Source organism: Octopus sinensis, linkage group LG1 (assembly GCF_006345805.1).
Source record: "Octopus sinensis linkage group LG1, ASM634580v1, whole genome shotgun sequence".
Lineage (NCBI taxonomy): Eukaryota > Metazoa > Mollusca > Cephalopoda > Octopoda > Octopodidae > Octopus > Octopus sinensis.
The window spans coordinates 56,749,442-56,755,441 of NC_042997.1; the positions used below are offsets into that span (position 1 = coordinate 56,749,442).

At 38.0% G+C, this 6,000-nt stretch overlaps 1 protein-coding gene across 3 annotated transcripts in view; it reads right to left on the reverse strand.

Annotated features, from left to right (window-relative positions):
• LOC115219785 (alpha-aminoadipic semialdehyde synthase, mitochondrial) overlaps positions 1 to 6,000 on the reverse strand; it is a 167,980-nt gene that overhangs the window by 74,051 nt on the left and 87,929 nt on the right. The window lies entirely within an intron of this gene.

Below are 6,000 nucleotides of genomic sequence, written 5' to 3' on the forward strand. Positions count from 1 at the left end.
TTTGACTGTGATTTAACAAATACACACAAAACGCACGCGTGAGCGTATATATATTTATGCCGTCATCGTTTTATGAAAACCACTTTTCTTCGCTCGCACTTGTCAAATGGAATCTGTAGAGACACATCTATTACCAGATACCCTTCATACAGCCAACCCTCACTGGTTTTCACGTAAAGTAATATTTCCCCCTGGTTAGACATATTTTCATAGAAAATCGGGACAAGACTTCCTTTTGCACCACCCCCCAAGAAAAAAACACCTTTTATTTCATTATATTTTCTATTACGAAGAATACGAATCTGCTAAAAAATTGGCAAAAATCGGCATTCTGAAATCCACTCCTTAATTTCTTCCTTTTTAACTTTTTTCAGATTTTTTTTTTTTTTTTTTTTTTTTTTCAAAATATGCAGAAAAATACAGAGATTATGATTCTGAAGAAAATTTCCAAAAGTTTTGTAGTTACGGTTAGGGTTAGAGTTTCAAGGTTTGGGTATTGGGGTTTTAGGATTAGGGTTGCGGAAAAATGTGAAAAATGAAGAAATTAGGGGAGGAGGGGGGGAGAAATTTCAAAATGCCGATTTTTGGCAATTTTCTAGAATCTCTGTATCCAAAAACAAGGGTTTTTGGCAAAAAAAAAGGAGAAATGGCGGGGGGGGGGGGTCTTTCCAAAATTGGAAACAAATGAAACTGCTTGTACGACAGTGACTCTCTTTTACATCTGTCCGGTCATGTGAAGGCAAGGCGATAGTAACAAACACACAGATCTTTTTTGGAATTGGTTCTTGCAGTACATATAAAGCTATAAATTATAGCATGTAAGTATTGGGTTGAAAAACCCAATATTTACATGCTATTATTTATAGCTTTATACATACTTTAAGAACCAATTCCAAAAAGAATTATTCCATGTTCCCTTGAAAGTTTACATATTATCCATCTTATGAAAACATTCGATCTTAGCATAACAATAGATACTAACCTGATGGTTGTCAATTTCCTTGACGTATCTGTGGACTTACAAAAGAATATTTACAAACCCTATAGACAGTCCAATGATAAATTTAGTTATATTAATGTAGGTTCCTGTCCCCACCCCCCATAGTGTTTAAGAATTTAGTTAAGAATATTAGTAGAATTTCTAGCCTCTCCTCTGATATTAACATATTTAATAATGCTGCCCCAGTATATAACAAAGCCCTTAAAGCTAGTGGATTTAAAGAGGAAATAGTTTATACACCTGCTATTAGGCCAGAAATAAAGAAAAAGCATAGACACAGAAAAGTTATCTGGTTCACACCCCCTTACTCCCCCAAAGTGACTTTTAATATAGGTAAATATTTCTTGTCACTTATAGATAGACACTTTCCAATAAATCATATAGGAAACTCTTTAATAGGCATAACCTAAAAATTAGTTTTAGTTGAACCCCAAATTTTAAAAACGTAATTGCACACAACACAAAAAAAAACAACATGAAGCCAGCTGTTCCTGCAGGGATAAAGACTTGTACCTGCTAAATGATGCCTGTATGACTGGGACCATTATTTATGAAGCCACCATAAATTTTATGAACACTAATAACACAGTTTCATCAAAGAGATATGTGGATCTCAAGAAGAGAAATTTTAAAGCAAGGTTCAATAATCACACTTTAAGCTTCAGATACTGGGATAAATGAAAAACTACCAAATTATTCAGTCATATATGGTTCTTAAAAGAACAAGGTGTCAGCTATATGATTTATTGGAAGATCTTGGCCAAGTGTAAACCTTATACCAACAGTAGTGGCAAGTGTGGTCTTTGTGATATGGAAAGATGGCTCATCTGGAAAAGTTCCTTGGACACCGCTACATGTCTAAATTTGAGAACTGAACTTTTTGGTTCATGTTCACATATAACAAAATACATGTTACGGTTTTCCACCCCCCACCCCGAATCACAGATAGAATCTGCATTTTTACTATGTTCCTGCACAAGCTTTCTATATGTCTTAACATTTTTTTTTGTTTTATGTATAATTTTTCATTTTTTCCTTTTTAATTGTGTGAGTGTTTATGTTTGTAAGTATATGTATATGTAAATATATATTAAATGTGTACGTCTGTGCATGTGTATGTATGTATATGAGTGTAGAACTGTGTCCGGTGCATAAGTGCAACTTTCATGCACACATCCCCTTCTTTTATACAGATATGCATATGCTTGTATATCTCCGGTTGTAGATGTGTGATAGAAGGATGTATATATATATAATCTGTGTGTGTACATATATGTATATTCGTGTATGTGGTGAGTGTGAATGTATGCCTGTGTGTGTATATGTGTATATATATATATATAATATATATATATATATATATATATTATATATATATATATATATATATATATACATGATGATGATGATGATGATGATTTATATATATATATATATAAATCATCATCATCATGTATGGATGTCTAGATATATATGTATGCAGACATACACCTATGTGTATATGAGGATGAATTTGTGTACATACATATATATGTGTGTGGATATGTGTATGAGTATATACATGCACATATATGTTTATGTGTGTATAGGCATGTACATATACATGTTTGTGTGAGTGTGTACGTATGTAGGCGTTATGAACACAGGAGGTTTTATGTCTATGCATTGTGAGAATATGGTTATGTGTATTTTTTATCTTTTATATTTTTTCCAACCTGTTTTTTTTTATAGTATCTATTGCCATTATTAGCCAATGGGAATGCCTTGTAGCTCTTACCTCCAGTATTTGAAACTCTGAGTATTATTATGACAGTTTACTGATTATCATAAACTATACATATATTAATATCCTATATTTACCTAATATTGAGTCTCATTCTTTTGTTGTCACTTTTATTATTATTAATATTTTTATCATTATTATTATTATTATTATTATTATCATTATATCATCATCATTGTTTAATGTCCACTTTCCATGCTAGCATGGGTTGGACGGTTTGACTGAGGGCTGGCAAACCAGATGGCTGCACCAGGCTCCAATCTTGATCTGGCAGAGTTTCTACAGCTGGATGCCCTTCCTAACACCAACCACTCTGAGAGTGTGTATATATACATATATACTCTTTACTCTTTTACTTGTTTCAATCATTTGACTGTGGCCATGCAGGAGCACCGCCTTTAGTCGAGCAAATCGCCCCCAGGACTTATTCTTCGTAAGCCTAGTACTTATTCTATCGGTCTCTTTTGCCAAACCGCTAAGTTACAGGGACGTAAACACAGCAGCATCGGTTCTCAAGTGATGTTTGGGGGACAAACACAGACACGCAAACATATACACACACATACATACATATATATACACATATACAACAGGCTTCTTTCAGTTTCCATCTGCCAAATCTACTCACAAGGCTTTGGTTGGGTCGAGGCTATAGTAGAAGATACTTGCCCAAGGTGCCATGCAGTGGGACTGAACCTAGAACCATAGGGTTCGTAAGCAAGCTGCTTACCACACAGACACACTCCTACGCCTATACATTCTTTCATATATACTTTGATACTTTGATAGGTTTCGGCCATTATTGGCCCAGGCCATGTCTAACTTAATAGCACCACCTGGTGAAGTCTTTCAAGTCAGAATTTGGGCACTATGGCCCACTCAAGTAGAGAGTTATTGTTTACAGAGACATATCCGGGTGTAGGGGGTTTATCCGGGATATCTTGAAGGAATCTGTCCAAAGACTTCTTGAACCCTATAGGGTCAGTTTCTGTTTTAATGTGTTTTGGTGTAATGTTAAAGAGAGCGGGGCCAATTGAGGTGAAATAATTGTGCCGTATTGTTGTTATGAGATGAGAGTGCGATTTTTGTTTTGGGCGGATGGCACGGGGCCCAAGCCTTGGATGTACCTTAAAGGTGATGCCAACATCATTTGGGCAATGCTGATGGAATATTTTCCACATCATGCAGATGATGTAGCGCTCACGACGACATTGGAGAGAATAAAGTTTTAGCTTTTCTAGTCGAGGCCTGTCATGCCATCTATCTTTCTTGTGATTGCCCTTTGAGGTGCTTCAACTTTTATGATACTTTGTATTGTGTGGGGAGACCACAGTGGACAACAGTATTCAAGGTGGGGTCGGGCAAAAGTGGAGAAGAGAAGGATAATGATGTGGATATCTCTCGACTGGAAAGTTCTGAGAATCCAGGAACACATTCTGCGGGCCATGTCAACTTTGGTGTTTATATGAGTGGCCCAGCTTACGTTGTTGTCCACAATTACTCCCAAGTCTCTGATGTTGTTGGACACTGTGAGAGTTTCACCTGAAGGAAGGGAGTATGGGAGTTTCAGGGCATCCTCTTTTCCAAAGTGGATTAACTCAAATTTATCCTCGTTCAGCAGCATATTGTTTTTTTCTGCCCATTGGATAACAGCCAGTAGATCTGACTGAAGGCATGTCCGGTCACTCGCCTCATTTATGACCTTCTGTAGCTTGGAATCATCTGCAAAGATTTTTATGTTGCTGTGCTTGATGATGTCATTGATGTCATTAATGTAGATGATGAAAAGAAGTGGGCCCAGCACAGTGCCTTGCGGAACGCCACTACTGACTTTGGCTGGGCTTGATTTTACCCCTTCAACTACAACATGTTGAGATCTGTCTGTCAGGAAACACTTGATCCATTTCAGTAACTTTCCAGAGACACCAATGTTGGATAGTTTTTTCAATAGGATCTTGTGATCGACCCTGTCGAAGGCCTTACTGAAATCAAGGTAGATGACATCGGTGTTGGAGCCCTCTCCCAAAGCTCTCAAAATGTCATCAAAGTGATGCAGGAGTTGCGTTAGGCAGTCCCTTCCATTACGGAACCCATGTTGGTTAGAGATCAGCCGTCTGTTGCTTTCCAGAAATTGGGTTATTCGAGATCTCACCACCCTCTCAAATACCTTGATGATATGAGAGGTGAGTGAGATCGGACGGTAGTTCACTGCAAGGGACTTGTTTCCCTTTTTGAAAACTGGGACAACAGACTGGGACAGAAGGTTTTTTGGAATATAGCCAGCATCCAGTGAGTTTCTCCACAGATTAGCAAGGGGAGATGCAAGTTGGTGTCGATACACCTTCAGGACACAAGCAGGGAACCTATCGGGGCCTACTGCTGAATTGTGTTTTATTTCATTTATCGCCGCTAAGACATCAGGGGCACTAAACGTTATGTCCGATATAGTGTGTTGGGGGTTGACATCACTGATACAGCCCAGATCGGCCATATCAGGATTGCTGAAAACAGAGCAGTATTGTTTCTGCAGTATCTCAGCCATGGATTTGGCATTATCTTGGAGAGTGCCAGTTTCATCAATTAGAGGGCCAACAATGGAGGCAGTGACCCTGCGTTTCCTCGCAAATGAAAAGAACACTTTGGGGTTGAGTTTGATTTTTTCAATGGCCCACTTCTCCTCAGCTGATCTTTGGTTATTGATGAGGGTCTTCATGCATTGTTGGAGGTTATATTTTTCGGATTCAAGCAGTGCGATAGCCGTCGAATGTGTGTGTTGCTGTTGGCAGTACTTTAGTTTGTTAATTTTTTTGTTTGTTCTTTTTATTTTTCTGATAATAGTTTTTCTGTTTTGGGGGATTCTGCACTTTTTGTTCACAGGTCTTGGTGGGGAGTGTTTTGCACATATGTCTGTGACGATGTCTACAAAGATCTGCCAAGATGTTTTATGGTTGGTGGAGATGTGTGTATGTGTAAAGGACCAGTCAACATGTGATAGCTCGTTCCTGATTGCATCCCAGTTGGCATTATGGAGATCCATGTTATCAAATGGGTGGGCTGAAGGGAGGTCACTAGGATTAGCTTTCGGCTGGTGGAATTTCATGTTACAGAGAACCATGTCATGGTCTGAAAGAAGGGTTTTTTCCACTGTAACGTTATGTATAGTGTTAGTGTGGTTACTAAACACTAGGTCCAAAATGTTCTGATGTCTTGTTGGTGC